The sequence below is a fragment of the Coenobita brevimanus genome, chromosome 85, assembly GCF_032717465.1.
Source record: "Coenobita brevimanus isolate Jiangsu-jjx chromosome 85, ASM3271746v2, whole genome shotgun sequence".
Lineage (NCBI taxonomy): Eukaryota > Metazoa > Arthropoda > Malacostraca > Decapoda > Coenobitidae > Coenobita > Coenobita brevimanus.
In genome coordinates, this window is record NC_137038.1 from 16,106,279 (window position 1) to 16,129,298 (window position 23,020).

The following is a 23,020-nucleotide window of genomic DNA, read 5'->3' on the forward strand; positions in this document are numbered from 1 at the left end:
TAACGTTCTCCCTACGTGTCAGGTGGGGTTGGTGGAGGATTAGTGCCCCTCCCTGTAAAACAGTTAACTCTAAGCCCTTGGCCACCCTGTTTGGGATACATGGCATCTGGCAATGAATGAAAAAAATATATATATATATATGATGACTAAGGACCATACAAAGGACATGATCGGAATGGTGACGTGGAATGTACAGGGTATGAATGATGAGGTGAAAGAGAGAGATTGTCAAGGTGCTTGAGGGTGTGAAAATGGATGTATGTGGATTAACTGAAAATAAATGGGGAGGTGAGAGTGTCAGAGAATGGAAGTATGGATGGGGTATATGTACAGGAGTAGGTGAGAATGAGAGGGCAAAAGGAGTTTGTATTGTTGTGAGTAACAGATGGAAGGAGAAAATAAGAGAGTTTGGATCAGTTGGCTCAAGAATTGTGTGGGTAAGACTGAAAGTTGAACTACAAATGTGGGCGATTGTGTGCATGTATGCGTCAATGCAAGATTGTGCAAGCAGAGTGAGACAAGAGTTCTGGACAAATGTGGAAGCGTGCATGGAAAATTTTGAAAGGAATGAGAGAGTGTTTTTTATTGTTGATATGAATGGAAAAGTAGGGAATGTGAAAGTGGATGGAATAGTTGGTGAGTGGGGTGTGCTTGCTGAGGCAGATGAGAATGGCAGTGCTTTAGTGGACATTTGTGCCGGGAGGGGGTTGGTGATAGCCAATACCCTCTTCAGGGACAAAATGATCCTCAGGTATACATGGCGAGTGATGAGAAGGGTGGATGGTGAGCTGAATGAAAGGAAGGCAAAGATTGATTATGTGCATGTGGATGAAAGGATGTGATGATGTGTAATAGATGCAAGAGCATATAGAGGTTGGGGGAGTGGACTTTCTGGCCACCACTTGGTGGTGGTCAGAATCAAGGTCCAAGTAAAATGGAGAAATAGAAGAAGGGAAGGACGGGAGGAAGGAGTAGATGCAAGGTGATTGGAAGGGTTACAAGAGGATGGGAAAAAGGCAGAATATAAGAGAGAAGTGGAGGAACGATTAGGTAAATATGAATTGGAGCAGATTGGGAATGTGGAAGATGTATGCAAGAAATTCACAGAAGAAATATGTGCAGCATATGAGGTGGTGTGTAAAGAGAAGATGAGAGGGGGTGCAAGGAACAGCATGGTCAAATGAAGAGGTAAGACAGGGTGTGGCACAAAAGAAAAAAGCATATAATGAATGGATGAGAAATAGGGGTGTGGAAGAAGTTGAGAAACAGAAGAGAGAGTTATATGTAGAAAGGAAGAGAGAGGTGAAAAGATTAGTAAGAGAACGTAAGAAGAGAGTGCATGAGGAATTTGGAAGGAATTTGAGTGTCAAATGGAGGGAATGTAAGAAAATGTTCTGGAAAGAGGTAAAGAAACTCAGACAGGGTGGCAATGAAGTTAATATGGGAGTGAAAGATAAAAATGGTAGATTACTAGTTGAGAAAGGAGAAAAAGTGAGCAGATGGAGAGAACTTTAATGAATTGTTGAACATAAAGAATGAAAGTAATGCAATTAAAAGTGGCTGGGGAATGGCTAGGAGAAGGAGGGAGGTGAGCAGGCAGGAAGAAATCAGTAGGATGGAAATTGTGGAAGCAATAAAGTCAAAATGAGGAAGGTCCCAGGAATTGATGGAGTATGAGGTTAAATGCTGAAGCATGGGGGAGAGATAGTAGTAGAATGGATGTGGAAGATGTGCAGATTGGCCTGGGAGGAAGGTAGAGTCCCGGAGGATTGGAAGTCAGGTATAATTATTCCCTTGTACAAAGGAAAAGGGGAAAAAGAAGTGTTTGGTAATCATAGGGGCATTTGTCTTCTTAGTATAATAGGAAAAGTGTATGGTAGGATACTTATTGACAGCGTTAGAGAAAGAACAGAGAAATTAGTTGGAGAAGAATAGGGAGGCTTTAGGAAGGGAAGAAGTTGTGTAGATCAGATATTCATTCTTAGATCTTTAGTGGAAAAGTTTCTAGAGAAGGGAAAGAAGTTGTATGCGGCTTTCATGGATTTGGAGAAAGCATATGACAGGGTGGATAGACAAAGATTGTGGAAAGTGTTAAGAATATATGGAGTAGATGGGAAGTTGTTGAATGCTGTGAAGAGTATGTACGATGGTGCGAAGGCTGCAGTGCGTGTGGATGGTGAACTAAGTGAATTTTTCACATTGAAAGTTGGGTTGAAACAGGGATGTGTCACGTCTCCATGGTTGTTCAATCTGTACATGGATGGGGTAATAAAAGAGGTACAAGGTAGGGTAGTGGATGTTGGAGTGGCCCTGATGAGAGAGGATAGTGTTTGGAAACTCCCTGTACTGTTGTTTGCAGATGATACTGTGTTGTTGAGTGAAGACGAAGGGGAGCTGCAAGGCTTGGTGGATGAGTTTGGGAGAGTGTGTAAGAAACAGAATCTAAAGGTGAATGTAGGGAAGAGTAAAGTGATGGTCTTTGAGAGAGGTGAAGTCAGTGAATGTACGGCGAGGTTGGATGGTGAGGAATTGGAAAATGTTCATTCATTCATTCATTGCCAGACGCCATGTATCCCAAATGGTGTGGCCAAGGGCTTAGAGTTAATTGTTTTACAGGGAGGGGCACTAATCCTCCACCAACCCCACTTGACACATAGGGAGAACGTTATGCCAACAGCATCTGGTGTTCCCAGGCGGTCACCCATCCAAGTACTAACCAGACCCAACTTCGCTGATCGGACGGGAAGCGGTGTACTCAGCGTGGTATGGCCGTTGGAAAATGTGAGTACGTTTAAGTACTTGGGTAGTGTGATGAGTAAGGATGGAGGTTTGGAGGGTGAAGTGCTTGAAAGGGTACAGCAGGGAAGAAAGGTTGCTGGTTCTTTTTAAAGCAGTGATAAGAAACAGGGAAGTGAGCATGGAAGTGAAAAAGTTACTACATGACAGTATTGTGATACCAACTCTAATGTACGGAAGTGAAGCTTGGACATTGTTAGAAGGACACAAGGCAAGAGTGAGAGCAGTGGAAATGAGTTATTTAAGAGGAGCCTGTGGAGTCACATGAAGAGACAGGCTGCCGAATGAGGATATAAAGGAGCGTTGTGGTGTGGATGTGGATGTGATAGGAAGCGTTATGAGGAACACACTGAGGTGGTTTGGCCATGTGGAGAGGATGGAGGGTGAAAGACTGACGAAGAGAGTGTATGTGAGTGAGATGGAGGGGGGAAGAGGGAGGGGGAGGCCGAGGATGAGATGGAGGGTTGGGGTGGAGAGGTATATGAGAGAGGGGGGTGTGAGTTGGGAGTAGGGCAGTGAAATGGCGGGGGACAGGGCAACTTGGAGGCGATTTGTTTGTGGCCACCCCAAACGGGAGTGAGGCGTCTGGTAATGGATAGATAGATAGACAAAGGAAAAAGGGAAAAAGAAGTGTGTGGTAATCATAGGAGCATTTGTCTTCTTAGTGTAATAGGAAAAGTGTATGGTAGGATACTTATTGACAGAGTTTGGGAAATAACAGAGGAATTAGTTGGAGAAGAACAGGGAGGCTTTAGGAAGAGAGGAGGTTGTGTAGATCAGATATTCATTCTTAGATCTTTAGTGGAAAAGTTTCTAGAGAAGGGAAAGAAGTTGTATGCAGCCTTCATGGATCTGGAGAAAGCATATGACAGGGTGGATGGACAAGGATTGTGGAAAGTATTAAGAATATATGGAGTAGATGGGAAGTTGCTGAATGATGTGAAGAGTATGTATGAGGGTGCTAAGGCTGCAGTGTATGTGGATTGTGATTTTGAGTGAATTTTTCTATTTGAAGGTTGGTTTGAAACAGGGATGTGTCATGTCTCCATGGTTGTTCAATCTGTATATGGATGGGGTAATAAAAAAGATACAAGGTAGGGCAATGGATGTTGGAGTGGCCCTAATGAGAGAGGGCAGTGTTTGGAAACTCCCTTTACTCTTGTTTGCAGATGATGCTGTGTTGTTAAGTGAAGACGAAGGGGAGCTGCAAGGGTTGGTAGATGAGTTTGGGAGAGTATGTAAGAAACGGAATCTAAAGGTGAATGTAGGGAAGAGTAAAGTTATGGTCTTCGAGAGAAGTGAAGTCAGTGAATGTACAGTGAGGTTGGATGATGAGGAAAATGTAAGTACGTTTAAGTACTAGGGTCGTGTGATGAATAAGGATGGAAGTTTGGAGGGTGAAGTGCTTGAAAGGGTACAACAAGGAAGAAAGGTTGCTGGTTCCTTGAAGGCAGTGATTAGAAACAGGGAAGTGAGCATGGAAGTGAAAAAGTTATTACATGACAGTATTGTGATACCAACTCTAACATATGGAAGTCAAGCTTGGACCTTGTTGGAGGGACAGAAGTCAAGAGTGCGAGCAGTGGAAATTAGTTACTTCAGAGGAGCCTGTGGAGTCACATGGAGAGACAGGCTGACAAATGAGGAAGTGAAAGAGCATTGTGGTGTGGATATGGATGTGATAGGAAGTATTGGGAGAAACACATTAAGGTGGTTTGGCGATGTGGAGAAGATGGAGCGTGAGAGACTGACGAGGAGAGGGTATGTGAGTGAGGTGGAGGGGGAGAGAGGGAGGGAAAGGCAAAGGATGAGTTTGAGGCATGGAGTGGAGAGGTATATGAGAGAGAGGGGTATGAATTGGGAGCAGGGCAGTGAAATAGCATGGGACAGGGTGAGGTGGAGGCAATTTGTTTGTGGCCACCCCGTTTGGGGTTAAGGCATCTGGCAATAGATAGATAGGTATTTATTTATTTATTTATTTTTTATTTGTTTATTTATTTATCAGTACACTGCACTTGCCTAACTCACTGTAATTTCCCTCTGAACTCACGATGCCTTGAGTTGGAAGAACGTGGGTTAAAAAAACATACCTTATGGGGAAAAATATATTTGATTCTGCCATGGTATCAGGTAGCATAGTATAACATTAACGGAATCCCTCTTAACACCACTTAACACTAACATCCTGTCTCAGAAGTATGTACTGTATTTCTTGTAATGATAATAAAAATATTAAATGACATTACATTTCCTTGTATGATAATAACAAATGCTGAGAAGCATTTACCCAAATCCTACTGATGACAATGCTTATGTCAATCAGAGATGGGTAGCGGTTTCAGCACACTAGCCTAATTGCTGTACTGGCCACTAGGTGTAGGTGGCGTGGGTTGAGAAAGCATTGTTCTGATTGGCTGCGCAATCACAATGACTGTGTGCTTAAATATGATTGGCTGCCAGTCGTGAGTTGCGGCTACAATACCGTGAGTTAAACATCTCCTCAGAAATAAGCCATTTTCTAGTGGAAAAACAGGAGTCAAAGCATTTTCCGTGAGTTTGGTGATAATGGTGACTTAGAGAAAGACACCGTGAGTTAGATAATGCGTGAGTTAGAAGTCCGTGAGTTATGCGAGTGCACTGTACTACTGTACTGCATCCATCCATCCACCCATGATCCATCATCTTGACATTTAAGATGAGAGTGACCAGCCTCACTCATCCCTGAGTGGCATTACATGAGGAATAAACCTAAACCATCCCTTGGATATAAGCATGCACAGGCTCAATCTGATTGAAGTGCCTTCTTTAATCTTTTTACAATATATTGGAAAACAGGCAAAGTACAGAACAGGCAAGATTATGACTGTGAAATGCAACAACGCCTTAGTACAGGATAAGATCATAAGAATAACAAATGCTGTAGTGTAAAAATTACAACTAAGCCAATAACTGTGTGCAATTACCGTTTATTTAATGACTATAACAGCACTAAGTATAAAAAAAAAAAAAATCGTGGCTGAACAAGAGGAAAAGGCAGGACATTTTAGCTAGCTGCTAGCATTAAACCAGCCAGGTTGCCAACACTTACCTGCTGACAAAAATAACGAGAGTCTCTCTCTCTCTCTCTCGTCATTACAAAGTTTAATAGTACAGTACTGTATATTCAATTTTTCGAGAAAAAGTTACGGAAGCTGAAATTCCAGACTTTTGGAGAATTTTTAGAATTCCTCCCAGACGACGATTTTGATGCCTAAATGCAGGACATTTCTGGGAAAATCTGGACATATGGCAACCCTAGCAGAAACTTCATAACTGCAGCCAGAGACTCCGCCTCCTGCCTAGCCTTGCTTCTCGTCTGTACACATTCCTCTTCCATGTTGAAGATTTGACTCACTGCAGCACTTTCTGCCCCAACTCCTGGCCACTGGTATGTCCCCGTCCCACATTGCCACAGGCTCCAACAGCAGTAGTATATAGGAAGGACGTTGCCCAGTGAGTTGTTCTTCCTATGGCCAGCCTTTCAGTGTGCAACAACAAGACTGGCTCAGGCATGGTAAATAAACACTGGCTTCTCAAGCTGGCAGTCTTTATTATTGGGGAGGCGGTGGCTCAATCGGTAGAGAGTTAGCCTGCAGTCCTGACGGACCCGGGTTCAAATCCCGCTGAGGCAGGGAACAGTTTAAGGATTTGAATTTCACAAAAATCAGACTTTACTGATCTACCAGAAGGCCCGCCGACATGTCGTAAAAATACCCCTGCTAATACCAATACACCAGTCCTGTATGAGATAGCCCTAGCATGTATTCAATATGGACGGTGGGTGTTAGCGCCGAAGTGGTGACATGTAGAGGTGTCCGGTACGTAGGAGGACTACTGGGCCTTGAAAGCAGGCTGTGAAGCCTATGCCCAGAGTCGGTCACATAAAAAAAAAAAAATAAAAAATAATAATAATAATAATTACACTTTACTGTTTTCACAAGTACCGGAGTTATACAGTCTTCGCAAGGCTGTTCTGACACTGGACTGCACTGAAACTAAAACAAACGAAACTGACTCCTTTAGGCTCTTTCACCATCCTTTTATAACTTTCCCTACTTCTCTAATGTTCTAGGATGTTCTGGTACCTGTACCTAGCAACAGTTCTATTTCCAGAGTTCTTACGTTATGTAGCACTCTGAATACTTTATCATGGAAAATGAAATCATATTACACAAGATAACAAACAAACACCCAAATAACGCATCTTAAAGAAAAAGAGAATAAAAATTATTGCATAACTTTACAAAATACCTCCGTTCACACCAGCAGGCTAACTTGCCACTCTGACTCATAACAGAAAAATATGAAAAGTACAGTACTGAGAACTTTCCAGTACTTCCTATCTAGCAAATCCCGCTTCTCAACAGTATCACATCGTTTATAAAGGCTCCAACATGCTTGCATGCATCGGCCATGGTCACATAATGGCAGTTCTCCATGTTGCCTCATCTCTGGCAGCTTCCTTATTGAGTCCTTACCCCAGAGGTCACACTCTGTGACTTTGTCCCAGGTCTTTTTCGATCTCCCTCGTGCAACGTACCTCCGATATTCACACTTCTCACCTTCTGCACCCAACAGTTATCATCCATCTTCTCAACATGCTCCAACCAACTCAATCTAACCCTCCTCATCACAACACCAATACACTCCAGTCCCATCCTTCCTCTCAACTCTTCATTTGTAATCCTAGCTCCTCCAGGCCTCTCATACAAGGACACACTGCATCTTCATCTAATCATTGTCATTTCTGTACCTTTGAGCCTACTACTGTAATATCATTTTCCTTTACAGTCCAGGCCCCACTACAATACAGCATTACACTTTTAACACATGCCACATACAAAAATCTCTTAAAAGGGAGAGTTCTCTCATTGTCAGATGAGGCAACAGCTCCCTGAATTTCCTCCAACCACTCCTTACCGTAGCAATAGAGCTAGCTCAGCACCACCTCCAGTACTTAACATGCCCCGCCAAATGACAAACTCTTTCTTACACTCAGATGAGTCACAGCAAGATCAGTCCTTTCACGCCTGACAATCTCTACTTGCTCTCCCTGACGCACCACACATGAAATTAGTAGTATTTCGCAGTCCACTTCTGATATCATGACATCTCTCATGCACCCACCTATCACAAACACTGCACCAGATGGAAGCACATGGTCACTTTCCCTCTGCTCTGACTGTACTACCAACAGCCCTAGATATCCAGGCCCTCTTATACATTAGCAGTTATTCATAAGCACACTGTAGCATTCCCAACATTTTGAAAAATGAAACTGTCATCACTACACTCAAACCAAATAAAACGAGGCACACCCGTCTGTATATACTTGTTCATACAGACCCATAACACTACTCAGTGCATTCATAATAGCTGAATGCCTGTTTCTTTGAAAAGTTATAAGTCATATTCCCCTTGCTACCTCACAACAGAGGACCGAGTGGCAAGAGTGAAAGATGAGTTTTGGGCGAGAGTAGAAGCATGTATGGACAAATTTGAGAGGAGCGAGAGAGTACTTTTGACTGGAGACATGAATGGCAAAGTTGGGAATGTACGAGTGGATGGAGTGGTTGGTCAGTGGGGTGTGCCAGCTGAAGTAGATGGGAATGGTAGAGCTTTGGTGGACATCTGTGCTGGTAAGGGGTTGGCAATAGCCAACACCTACTTTCGGCATAAGATGATCCACCGGTATACATGGAGAGTAATGAGGAGGATGGATGGTGAACTTGTTGAACGAAAAGCAGTGATAGACTACGTGTGTGTGGATGAGCAAATGAGAAGACAAGTGTTGAATGCAAGAGTGTGGAGAGGGTGGGGGAATGGAGTCTTGGATCATCACTTAGTGATGGCCAAGATAAAGCTGCAAAGAAAATGGTTAAGGAGATGAAAGGGAAGACAGGAGGAAACAGCTCCTGTGAGAAGAGTGGAAAATTTGCAAGATAGTGAGAAAATGGCAGAGTATAAGAGTATAGTGGAAAAAAGATTGGGAAGGTATGAGTTAGAGCAGATGGAAGGGGTGGAAGACCTATGTAAGATATTCATGGAAGAGATAGGTGCAGCATGTGAGGCGGTTTGTGGAGTGAGGAGGAGATGCAAGGGTGTGCAAGGAACAGCATGGTGGAATGATGAGGTGAAATGAGCTGTGGAACAAAAGAAGAAGGCATATAGTGAATGGTTAGTGAGTAGAGGTTGGGGAAAAGATGAGAGAGAGAAGAGAGAGGTATATGTGAGCAGGAGAAGGGAGGTTAAGAGACTGGTGAAGGAGAGTAAGAAGAAAGTGGATGAAGAGTTTGGGAGGAATCTTGAGTGTGAAATGGAGGGATAGTAAGAAATTGTTTTGGAAGGAGGTAAAGAAAGTAAGACAGTGTGAAAGGGGAAATAGTAGGGGAGTGAAAGATAGGAATAATAGATTGTTGGTGGAGAAGAGAGAGAAATTGAGGAGATGAAAGGAGCACTTTGGGGGCTTTGTTGAATGTAGAGAGTGAGAGCAATGCAAGTATAAGTGGTTGGGGAATGGCTGGGAGAAGAAGAGATGAGAGGAGGGAGGAAGAGATCAGTAGTGCAGAAGTAGTGGAAGCAATGAAGAAGATCAAGATGGGAAAGGCCCCTGGAATTGATGGAGTGTGTAGTAAAATGCTTAGGTATGGGGGTGAGATTGTTGTGGAGTGGATATGGAAGTTGTGTAGATTGGTTTGGGAAGAGGGAAGGGTTCCAGAGGACTGGAAATCAGGTATAATTGTTCCTTTATACAAAGGAAAAGGGGAGAGAGAAGTATGTGGTAACCATAGGGGTATTTGCCTTCTTAGTGTGACTGGTAAAATATATGGTAGAATACTCATTGATAGGGTTAGGCATATGACAGAGGAGCTAGTTGGAGAAGAACAAGGAGGATTTAGGAAGGGAAAAGGGTGTGTAGATCAGATATTTGTTCTAAGATGTTTAGTGGAGAAGTATCTAGAGAATGGAAAGAAAGTGTATTCTGCTTTCATGGACTTGGAGAAAGCTTATGACAGAATAGATAGGCAAGGTATGTGGAAGGTATTAAGAATATATGGGGTGGATGGGAAATTGTTGAATGCTGTGAAGAGTATGTATGAAGGAGCTAGGGCTACAGTGCGAGTGGATGGTGAGCTGAGTGAGTTCTTTGATCTCAATGTGGGACTGAAACAGGGTTGTGTGATGTCTCCATGGCTGTTTAATATATACATGGATGGGGTTGTAAAGGAGGTGCAAGGTAGGGCAGTGGATGTGGGGGTGGCTCTAATGAATGAGGGTGAGATTTGGAAGCTTCCAGTGTTGCTGTTTGCTGATGATACAGTATTGGTGAGTGAAGATGAATGGGAGTGTCAAGGTTTGGTGAATGAATTTGGGACAGTGTGTAGGAGGAGGAAGCTGAAAGTTAGTGTAAACAAAAGTAAAGTTATGGTGTTTGAGAGGAATGGAGTCACAGAATGTAGAGTGAGGTTGGATGGTGAGGATATGGAGAGTGTGAGTGCATTCAAGTACTTGGGTAGTGTGATGAGTAAGGATGGAACTTTGGGGGATGAAGTGTGTGAAAGGGTACAGCAGGCAAGGAAGGTTGTTGGTTCACTGAAAGCAGTGATGAGAAATAGGGAGGTGAGTATGGAAGTTAAGAAGTCACAGCATGATAGTGTTGTGATCCCTACCCTGACGTATGGAAGCGAGGCGTGGACCTTGCAAGAGGGGAACAAGTCAAGAGTGAGAGCAGTGGAAATGAGTTACTTGAGAGGAGCTTGTGGAGTGACATGGAGGGACAGGTTGACGAATGAAGAAGTGAAGGAACATTGTGGGGTGGATGTGAATGTGGTTGAGAAGATTAGGAGAAACACACTGAGGTGGTTTGTATATGTGGAGAGAATGGAGAATGAAAGACTGACTAAGAGGGTGTATGTAGGTGAAGTGGAGGGAGGGAGAGGGAGGGGTAGACCGAGGATGAGGTGGAGGGATGGAGTTGAGAGGTATATGAGGGAGGGGGGGTGAGTTGGGGGGAGGGTAGTCAAATGGTGGGTGACAGAGCAACTTGGAGGCGTTTTGTCTGCGGCCATTCTTTGCGGGATTAGGGCATCGGGCTATAGATAGATAGATAGATACCTCACAACATGGCTTTGGAGTACTACATGGAGTGACATATAACATTTGGGTCACCTTCAAGAACAAGACATACGAGACATAAAAGAAATGATGCATCCCTAGGCTAAATGCACTTGAGCATTTACAAGGGCAGATTTTTGGCAATAAAAGAAACACTCCCCCCTTTCTATCTATCTCTCTATCTATCTATCTATTGCCAGATGCCTCAATCCCGTTTGGGGTGGCCACAAACAAATCGCCTGCACGTCGTCCTGTCCCCCGCCATTTCACTGCCCTGCTCCCAGCTCACACCTCCCTCTCTCATATACCTCTCCACCCCATCCTTCCATCTCATCCTCGGCCTCCCCCTCCCTCTTCCCCCCTCCACCTCACTCACATACACTTTCTTCGTCAGTCTTTCACCCTCCATCCTCTCCACATGGCCAAACCACCTCAGTGTGTTCCTCATAACACTTCCTATCACATCCACATCCACATCACAACGCTCCTTTATATCCTCATTCGTCAGCCTGTCTCTCCATGTGACTCCACAGGCTCCTCTTAAATAACTCATTTCCACTGCTCTCACTCTTGACTTGTGTCCTTCCAACAATATCCAAGCTTCACTTCCATACGTTAGAGTTGGTATCACGATACTGTCATGTAGTAACTTTTTCACTTCCATGCTCACTTCCCTGTTTCTTATCACTGTTTCAAAGAACCAGCAACCTTTCTTCCCTGCTGTACGCTTTCAAGCACTTCACCCTCCAAACTTCCATCCTTACTCATCACACTACCCAAGTACTTAAACGTACTCACATTTTCCAATTCCTCACCATGAAACCTCGCTGTACATTCACTGACTTCGCCTCTCTTAAAGACCATCACTTTACTCTTCCCTACATTCACCTTTAGATTCCATTTCTTGCACACTCTCCCAAACTCATCCACCAAGCCTTGCAGCTCCCCTTCGTCTTCACTCAACAACACAGTATCATCTGCAAACAACAATACAGGGAGTTTCCAAACACTATCCTCTTTCACCAGGGCCACTCCAATATCCACTGCCCTACCTTGTACCTCTTTTATTACCCCATCCATGAACAGATTGAACAACCATGGAGACATGACATCCCTGTTTCAACCCAACCTCCAAAGAGAGAAATTCACTTAGTTCACCATCCACACGCACTGTAGCCTTAGCACCATCATACATTCTCTTCACAGCATTCAAAAACTTTCCATCTACTCCATATATTCTTAATACTTTCCACAATCCTTGTCTATCCACCCTGTCATATGCTTTCTCCAGATCCATGAAAGCCGCATACAACTTCTTTCCCTTCTCTAGAAACTTTTCCACTAAAGATCTAAGAATGAATATCTGATCTACACAACCTCTTCCCTTCCTAAAGCCTCCCTGTTCTTCTCCAACTAATTCCTCTGTTTTTCTCTAACTCTGTCAATAAGTATCCTACCATACACTTTTCCTATTATACTGAGAAGACAAATGCCCCTATGATTACCAAACACTTCTTTTTCCCCTTTTCCTTTGTACAAGGGAATAATTATACCTGACTTCCAATTCTCCGGGACTCTACCTTCCTCCCAGGCCAATCTGCACATCTTCCACATCCATTCTACTACTATCTCTCCCCCATGCTTCAGCATTTCACCACACACTCCATCAATTCCTGGGGCTTTCCCCAATTTAACTTCCTTCATTGCTTCCACAACTTCTATCCTACTGATTTCTTCCTGTCTTCTCACCTCCCTCCTTCTCCCAGCCATTCCCTAGCCACTTATACTCGCAGTACTTCCATCCTGTATGTTCAACAATTCCTTAAAGTGTTCTCTCCATCTGCTCACTTTTTCTCCCTTCTCCACCAGTAATCTACCATTTTTATCTTTCACTCCCCAGCTAACCTCACTTCCACCCTGTCTTATTCTCTTCACCTCTTTCCAGAACATCTTCTTACAGTCCCTCCACTTTACACTCAAATTCCTTCCAAATTCCTCATCCACTCTCTTCTTACTCTCTCTTACTAATCTTTTCACATCTCTCTTTCTTTCTGCATATTACTGTCTGTTCTACAGACAAAATATCAAATCAGGAATGTTTTATGCTTCCCCAGAATGGGTTCCCATCCTATTTAACACTCACCACGACACCTTGCAGATCATACAGAACAATGCTCTACGTATCATCACTGGCTGCACCTACGAGTATACCACTCTCACAACTCACTCATACTCTGAAACTAAAGTCCTCCTTGTCAGGGAATATCTCGATATGATAGGCACGCAATTTATGTGGTTGCCTGTGCTAACATACAATGCCCCTGTCATTGTATGACAGCACCACACAATACAATACAACTAGGCGCATAAACCATCACCTTACAAATATTACCCTCCCCTCTTCAGAACATCCCACTCCCAAACATTCCTACATTAACATTGACAAAACACCTACATACTTATTTGACATGCAGAGCCATATAACACCCTGATGAGAACACTATACTACATGCTCCACTCCTGATGTACCCATCAGAGGTATCCTTAAATGGAGATGATTGAGTCCATCTAGCCATGCTTGTAGCAGGACATCAACCAGCCTTCCAGTGTTATCAGTTAGATTCAGGTTGGGCAGAATCACAGATAATATGTGCCCATCCTGAAGAACACAGAGTGGAGCACTGCACAGCACATGCTACACTAAGATGTAGACACAACAATGATGTAGGAAACCTATAGGGGTTGTTGCTTAACTGTGGTTGACAGGTCTGCTTGATCAAATGGGCTGGAGTTCAGCAGCATCAACAGTCTTATATGTCTCCATCAGCTTTGTCCCATGACCTGAAGTGGTTATGTCCATGACTGTCACTGCGGGATGGATGGCTAAAGCTTGGTGTAGATGTGGCAGACCCGAGGCCAGTGTCTCTTTTAGCCTGAAGACTTAGTTTCTTTGAAGACAAGACGAAAAAAAATCTCCTGGTTTAGGGGCATGCACTTAGAGGCAAGGCATGCCAATAGGTGCTCCATTACCTTCTCATGGTTGCAGCAACTATTTGTATGGTTGAGGGGATAGATCCACCCAACGAGATATATAAGGTAAATATATATTTTTGAACCCTAATGCACACCAAGAAAACACAGCTCACTGTGTACCTGAGGATGAGCTTATCACCAGATACATGAGGAGCAGCAAGGGAAGCTAAAAAAAAAAAAGGGGGGGGGGACTGCCCCCACCTGTTCAACTTCCAACTGTTTTCATCTTTCATCACTTTAGCCTCTTCATATAAATCAAGCTTTTCTTCACCCTACTTTTCTGTCCATCTCCAAGTGTCTAAGGCAGCAGTTCCCAACCTCAGGTCGCGACCCAGATCAGGGTCGCAGGGGGTCCTCAGTAAGGTCGCAAGAGGCTCTCAGATAATTTTAAAAATAAAGTACTTAAACTCATAAGCAAGTTTTTACTGAACATTCAAATTGTACAGCAGTATAGTAAGTTTGTCCTATAAATAAATATTGAAAGAAAATTGTATGTTTATACATGAGCATTTTCCACTGGGGTGTACAGTAGTAGGAGCAGGTGGAGGCACAGTGGTAGTAACTGGCACCTCGAGACAGCCTGATGCAGCAGTGCGTGGCAAATCTGGTTGTGTTACGTAATACTCTAGGATGGTTAGGCTTGGTGTTACAGGTATGTGGGGTATGCATTTTGGTGGAGAGTAACATTACGTTTTTTTTTTTTTTTTTTTTTTTTTATGTCACAGGAGTGTTATTACTAATATTGCTTCACCAATCCTGTTATGTAAAATACTTCCTTTCTTGCAGGATCTTTCTGTCTTAAAAATGGCAAAATGAAGTCTTCCATACAAACATGAATTTCTGAATTTTGGCTTCACTGAGCTGAGAAATCAGTCTGGCTTAGCTCGTCCACAAGGTTTACAATGCGTGCAAGTTTTAGCAAATGAATTAATGAAAGAAAACAAACTGAAGTGGCATCTGCAAAGTGTTCATTCTAATTTCATTGACAAGCCTCTCAGTTTCTGGAAATAAAAAGAAGTAAATGCAAAATGCATTAGACTTGATAACCCAACAAATTCAGCAACTGTTTCCATGGAGAAAGTAACAAAAGCATCATTTGAGGTCATGTGGAAAATAGCATGTTGCAAGAAGCAACATACAATCAGTGAAGAACTTGTTAAACCAGCTGCACTTGCCATGGTTAGGACTGTTTGTGGAGAGGAAATTGCTAAAAAACTTGAATAGGTCCAACTTTCAGACAACACCATGAAACGAAGAATGGATAACATGTCACAAGATATTCTTGAACAAATTGTTAATGGTCTAAAACAGGCAGGGAAGTTTGCGATTAAGATTGATGAATCTGTAGATATCAAAGATAACCCACAACTCATGGTGTTTGTATGGTACAAAACAGATGATGTCATTGTGGAAGAATTTTTGTTTTGTTAAGCCACTCAGAACCACCACAACTGACCAAGACATATCTGAAATGGTCAGTGAGTTTTGGAAGCAGCATGATCTTTACTGGGGTGCTTGCTGCACTGTTTGTTGTGATGGTGCGCCAGCCATGATGGGAAGTCATGTAGGATTTTGTACAAGGGTAAAAGCAGTTATTGCAGATGTTGTTATCATTCATTGCTTCCTTCATCGAGAGAATCTGGCGACACAAGACATCCAGCCAGAGTTTCACTCTGTTCTACAGGATGCTATAAAAGTTGTGAACTTCAAGTCCAAAGCACTGAATTCTCAACTATTTCTGGTTATGTGTGAAGAAATGGGTTCCCCATACCAGCATTTACTCTATCACTCAGAAGTCCGATGGCTGTCTCATGGAAAAATCCTTTCACGTGTTGTAACAATAAAAATGGAAATTGAACATTTTCTAAGAGAGAAGAATCACCCTTTGGCTGACCACTTCAGAGATGAAGTTTGGTTGGCAAAGCTGGCCAACATGAGTGATATATTCTAGCATCTGAATGACCTGAATTCTGAAATGCAAGGACGAAATCAGACCATGGTTGACATAGATGAGAAGATCTCTTGTTTTAAAAGAAAACTAGCTCCTTGGCAGAATAAAATGACAAAAGGAAAAATAGCAGCGTTTCCTAATCTAAGTGAATTTCTTGAAGATGCTGAAGAAGTATCTATCAGCGTTTAGTGGAAACTTTTCAGGAACACTTATCGAACCTAAGGACACAAATGGATCAGTATTTACCTCAAAATGCTGATGTCCAGAAGCACAGATGAGTAAGAAATCCTTTTGATGTAGATATCAGTGAATTTGAGAGTGATATTCATGGATTTGAAGAAGAACTTATTGACCTTCAAGGAAGTGAAGTGCTATGGCAGAAATTTGCTCAGGTTCATTATCACAGTTTTGGGCTCAGCTGAGAGGTAAACCTGTTCTGTCTTGGGTGGCAGAGAAAGCCCTGCTTCCTTTTCCAACTACTTATTTACGTGAGGCGGGGTTTTCAAGTTTAGTAGCCATCAAGACTAGAGGAAGATCTTGTCATGACCCACAACATGACTTGCACTGTGCCCTAGCCATCAGTATTCAGCCCAGAATAAATGAATTGACCAAAAAGGTACAACATCAAGGTAGCCATTAAAATTCAAAGGATATTGGATTTTTCAGTTACATGTAATAATTGTTTCTTATTGCATTTACATCACTTGCTGTTTTGGTGTCGACACATATATACATTTTTGTTAATGTGTTTGGTAACGTAGAATACATATTTACACTTCTGCATGTGAACCATCAGTGCCCAGAATGATGTAATTTATTTAATTTTCATGCATATACTGTATCATGTCTATTAATTATGATCATTAGAACAGAAAAAAATGAAAAAAAAAAAATGCAGGCTTCAAAATATTATTGGTCTTTGCGTTCTTTCATGTATTTAAGTTTCTGTTGGTTTGTGACATGAATTAGGACACATCAGCATTTCTGTATTTAATAATGGTTTACCAATGCTTTAATAATTTTTCAATGTGCCTATAATTCTACAGGAAACAGAAAACTATTTTCTTTTATACATGTCAGTGCATCAAATTTCTTGTTTTAATATGGATTAGAATAATGAAATATAGCAATTTACAAATATATCTAAGCTAATGCTTATTTGCCTTATTTTATTATGTGCCTGAGGGTCACGAGGCCGAATTGTTGGGAAACTTTGGGTCGCAGGCAAAAAAGATTGGGAACCAGTGGTCTAAGGGATGGTGGTGGTGTAATCCAAAGCACACTTCACTTGCAACCAAAAGGTCCTGGGTTTGATACCCAGGGTGACCATGAAACCTAGGGGTAGGGTCTCAACCTCATTTTGTTACTAGAAATAAATCAGAGACTTGCATTTGTAAATCAAAAGCTATATGTCATAGTTTGAGGGAGTGTTTTTTGGCTGTTTTCTTTGTCAAGCTCATGGACCAAGAGTCTGGTTACACTCGAGCAAGTTTTGTCAAATACTTGGATCAGTTTTTAATTCAAGGGCATAGCTTGGAAAATGAAGGCCCATCCCTTGATTCTTAAGTGCATACAAATTCCGTTTCCAGCCAGGTCTTTATGGTAGAAAAGGAGTTTGATTTGTAGGTGATTATACTGAAGTAAAGACACAAGATGAGGGCATTCACCAAGATCGGATCAAGACTGTGACGTTTATCTTTGCTTTTACCCACCTCATGAGTATTGGAAAGTAAGGGAAAGTTCTGCTAAGACTTCTACACTGGGACATTTTTTTGATATAAGGGTTATGCATAAGGTCATTTCCTACTGCATCCTCACATTAGCATAAGTTTCTGGAGTCAGCACAAACTCACAATGTTCTTAAGCCCAGACTTGATATGGAAGCTGATACCATTGCCTAGGTACAGCAACCTGGTGAGGGAGCTGTTTAATCCGTGCATCTTTGTATTCTCCTTGGCGAATTTCTCTACTTTTTGTTTTGTAAGACCTAGGGTAGGGAGAAGGGAGTGCTAGTATCTATTTCTCCAATAGAAGACCTTTTATGAAGCTGAAAGTTCATCAGACATCAGTGAGGATGCGCAGGTTGGGGATGATCATTTTAAAGGTGATGCATTCTTCTTTCCACATCTAAGCCTACCTCACTTACATGTGATCGTGTTCAGTATCTCCCTCCATTCTTATCTATGAACAACCTGTCTTTGTCTGAGGTTTAAGTGGCAAAGTGACAAGAAAGCTGGAGGTGGACTCTCATGGAGTCTCCAGGTGAAGTTCTCATGGGACCTATTGGTGAAGTCTTTCACAATATATACTGTAGACATATAAACAAAGTTATGAAAAACCTGCTGGGTGGGAATTGGCATGGTGGTCAATCCACTGATTTTCGAAGGTTGGTCTCACATAGCCAGTCTGCAAAATGTTTGTAATTAGCCTAAGTCATCTGGACCTTTTGTCATATTCATATTTTGTGCCAGTACTTCTGTAAGAGATTATTTTTATATTTTATCCTAGTATTTCTGTAAGAGGTTATCTTCATATTTTGTGCAAGTACTTCTATAAGAGGTTATCTCCATATATTGTCCAAGACCTTCTGTAAGAGATTCTTCTTATTTTGTGTCATTACTTTTATAAGAGGTTATCTTTCTATTTTGTGCCAGTACTTTTGTAAGAGGTTATCTTCCTATTTTGTGCCAGTATTTCTGTAAGAGGTTATCTTTCTACTTTGTGCCAGTACTTCTGTAAGAGGTTTTATTCATATTTTGTCCCAGTACTTCTGTATAATTATTCCTCTGTACAAAGGGAAAGGTGAAAAAGAAGTGTGTGGTAATCATAGGGGCACTTGTCTTCTTAATGTAATAGGAAAAGTATATGGTAGGATACTTATTGACAGTGAGGGAAGTAACAGAGGAATTAGCTGGTATAGAACAGGGAGGTTTTAGGAAGGGAAGAGGTTGTGTATATCAGATATGCATTCTTAGGTCTTTAGTGGAAAAGTTTCTGGAGAAGGGAAAGAAGTTGCATGCGGCTTTCATGGACTTGGGAAAAGCATATGAGAGGTGGATAGACAAGGAATATGGAAAGTATTAAGAATATATGGGGTAGATGGAATGTTGTTGTATGCCATGAAGAGTATGTATATATAGAGAGGGCTAAAGGTTAGTGCATGTGGATAGTGAATTGAGTTAATTTTTCTATTTGAGTGTTGGATTGAAATAGGGATGTGTCATGTCCCCATGGCTGTTCAATCTGTATATGGATGGGGTTTCAAAAGAGGTGCAAGGTAGAGCAGTGGATGTTGGAGCGACCGTAATGAGAGAGGGCAGTGTTTGGAAACTCCCTGTACTGTTGTTTGCAGATGATACTGTATTGTTAAGCGAAAATGAAGGGGAACTGCAAGGCTTGATGAATGAGTTTGGAAGAGTGTGTAAGAAACAGAAACTAAAGATGAATGGAATGAAGAGTAAAGTTATGACCTTCGAGAGATTGAAACCGCTCAATGTACAATAAGAATGATGAGGAAATGAAAAATGTGAGTGCGTTTAAGTACTTGGGTAGTGTGATGAGTGAGGATGGAAGTTTACAGGGTGAAGTGTTTGAAATGGTACAACAGGGTGGAAAGGTTGCTGGTTCTTTGAAAGCAGTGATAAGGAACAGGGAAGTGAGCACGAAAGTAAAAAATTCGCTACATGACAGTATTGTGATACCAACCCTAACATATGGAAGTGAACCTTGGACCTTGTTGAAGGGACACAAGTCAAGAGTGAGAGATGTGGAAATGAGTTATTTGAGAGGAGCATGTGGAGTTACGTGGAGAGACACTTACAAATGGAGATGTGAAGGAGTGTTGTGGTGTGGATGTGGATGTGATAGAAAGTGTTAAGAGAAATACATTGAGGTAGTTTGGTCATGTGAGAGGACGGAGAGTGAGAGACTGACGAGGAGAGTGTATACGAGTGAGGTGGAAGGGGGGAAAAGGGAAGGGGATGCCGAGGATGAAACGGAAGGATGGAATGGAGAGGTATATGAGTGAGGTGGTTGTGAGCTGGGAGTAGAGAAGTGAAATGGCTTTGGACAGAGTGACATGGTGACGATTTGTTTGTGGCAACCCGTTATGGGATTGAGGCGTCTGGCAGTAGATAAACAGATAGACTTCTGTAAGGGGTTATCTTTGGAAGATCCCACTGAAGGGGAGCTACCTTGCCTGGTGATATGGCTTGAAACGTGGTTGGTGGGGTCCCCTATTTTGCGGGTCTATCCGCCTCATTAGGTTTGTTATCCATCGATCTTGTGAACCCAATGCTCCCTTCTCATTACCAGGTAATCACGTCAGCTTGTGGTGATGAAGTCCCCTGCCCAAGTCATCTTTGGGTGGGGATGGTGCTGTAATTACCAAACTGAAACTTAACAAATTAATCACACTGTCCTGGCCGAGATTTGATCTCAGGCCCTCGCATTTGATACGCTTGCATGTCATCACTGAGTCAAAGAGAGGATCCCCGCTTTGCCTCTAAGCAACGTTGACTTTTATAGACCCCATTACACCGCATCCCTCCCCCCCTCCCCCCGTGTTTTCCGTGAGTGGCATCCCATAATGCTAAAGAGCTAGGTTGTCTGGTGATTGAGCAATGCCACACAATGTGCCCTGTGGATAGCAACATGTCACTTTGGTTACCTGGTTTGGCTGGAAGGGCAGCTTGGTGAAGCCCAACAAAGTCAGTCAGCTGGGCATTCTTTGGCTATGTTCAAGTGGGCACTGCATGGCCTGGCACTCTACTGGTTTGGAGCTGCCATCTGGTCATGTGATAGTTACCCACATATACTCCTCCTCTACCCGTAGGGCTGCCAGGTGTTCTATGACCTGTCATTTCGCATCCCCTTGTTGGGCTCTGTGGTGGTTGGAGGGATGGGGGAGTGAAGCCTTTTCTTTTTATTATACCAGTATGTCAGAATCTCCCTCTCAAATTGATCCTTATGTGTCATGTGGCCAGGCCCATATGTCATCTACTGGCCATATTTCTCTCCTGCCAACCTGGTCACTCCAGGGGCCCTGAATCTCCTGTTCAATAACCCTTCAAGTCTACTAGATCCTTAAATGACTCTTCTTTTTACCAGGAGCTGCCAGTCCTTCCTTAGGCTCCAGGGGTTATGAAGTGTTTGCAGGACACTCCTACCGTGCTTAGTACAGTGACAATCTAACCTTATCAAGCAACTGGAAGTAAGGGTAAGAGGAATTATTGAGGGAGAGGCATCAAATCCTCTAACAAAACTTTCAGTCCTACCATGGAGACAATTCCTGGTGTCTTTGTGCCAGATGACTATGAGAAATTCCTTGTCTTGAAAGTGGCTGGTGGTACTTCATTCTGAGACCAGAATGCCTTTAAAGTCAACCGTGACCTGGTCAGGGCTTGTAAATCATCCCGAAAGGTTTTCCCGCAGGCATATGGGTTTCTCCTTGTCGAGGCCAGTGATGTCAGTGAAGGCGTTTGTATCCATGACATTAAAGATTTGGTTTCCAAAGAAGTGGTGATTGGCCGCCATGCCACCCTGAACCAGACCCAGGGAATAATCTTCTCCAAGGACTTACTTGGATACTCAGAAGAGGACCTCTTGGAGGGGCTGGTAGACCAGGGGATAGTGAAAATTGAAAGGATCAAGAAGAAGGTACTGTATATGGAATCTTGGCAGACACTCCATTTTTTATAATTACACTTGATCAACTGATATTGCCTGGTCCTCGACACAGCTTTCTGCCATCTTTGGGTGAAGGTCTATGTCCAGGGCCGAGGAGGTGTTTCCATTGCCAGATGGGGCACATCAGTCGGTCTTCACACAGAAAACTGCAGGTCTTCCACAAATGTGAGTCAACTATGGTGGTGATTGTCACTGTGAGACTGATTTCCTGAACCCTCCCTCTTGTATGAACTGCCATGGTGCTTATCAAGTTTCATCAATCCAGTGTGACCAGTATAAATTTCAGAATGAGATCCTATCATTCCAAACCAATGAGCAGCTTCCTTTTGCAGAGGCCAAGGACAAGGTCAGGGGGCTCTTCATCCACCATGGGATAACCTTTGCTTCAGCCCTGTCACATTGCCAGGAAGTACAGAATTGCAACAGAACAAATCCTGTTGCTCCACCTGCCTCTCAAAGCACTCACTCGCAGTAGGAATCCCAATCAGGGGGAGCCTCTGTGATGGCGTCAACTGAAGGAGACAGTGCCTCCTCCACAGGGAGCTCACCCATGAGTGGGGCTGCCTCCCCACTTCCACACATCCTTGCACATGGCCTGAAGACTGCATTCTCAGCCCAGGCAGGGACGTCAACAACCAGACACGTGCTGCCACATGTGTCTTCCGAGTCTGACCTTAGAAGCATGAGGGCTGCTCCTGCCCCTTGTGGCAAGATTATGGCTTGCCAAAATTATGTAGTTACCCTTGGTAGGACTACCACTGTGCAGGTCACAAAGCCTACACTGACTGCACCACCACCAGTCATCCCTGCTTTGTCACCTCCTGATGGTAAATGGCACCTAGTTGGGGTTCACCCCAGCATGTTGCTGTTTCCCAAACCTCATTGGCAAAATAAAATAAGCCAACAGTGGCTCCAAACAGAGGGTCGAGGGTCCTCCAACCAAAGAAGAATGGGGCTGCCCCAAAAGCTGGTCCGAAACCTAATACAATGCATTCCTAATCCTACAGTCTGGAACTATAGAGGCCTAAGAGGTAACTGGGAAGAGCTTCAACTGCTCGTTGCTGAGACCCATCCAGATCGTGTTTGTCTGCTGGGGACTTTGTTGGGTGACCAGATATTTTCCCCACCCAGGGTATGTGCTGGTGTATTCTCACCCCTACACCCTGCAGGTGGTCATCAGCATGACAGTGCAGTGTTCTACCATTCTGATATCCCTTTCTCTTTATTCTCCCAGCAGTCTCCCCTCCAGGCAGTGGCAGGTCAGCTGCACGTTGGGAGGAGACATACAATGGGTTATGGGTGTCTCCCACCAAATATCATTTTCCTTCAAGAGGACCATCATGGATTGTTTTGCCAGCTGCCCTGGCCATTCACTCTCCTTGGGAATTTAAACAGAAG

At 43.1% G+C, this 23,020-nt stretch overlaps 1 pseudogene; it reads right to left on the reverse strand.

Moving 5' to 3' along the window:
- Nucleotides 1-2,668: 2,668 nt before the first annotated feature.
- Nucleotides 2,669-2,777, reverse strand: LOC145410526 (5S ribosomal RNA; annotated as a pseudogene).
- Nucleotides 2,778-23,020: the final 20,243 nt, after the last annotated feature.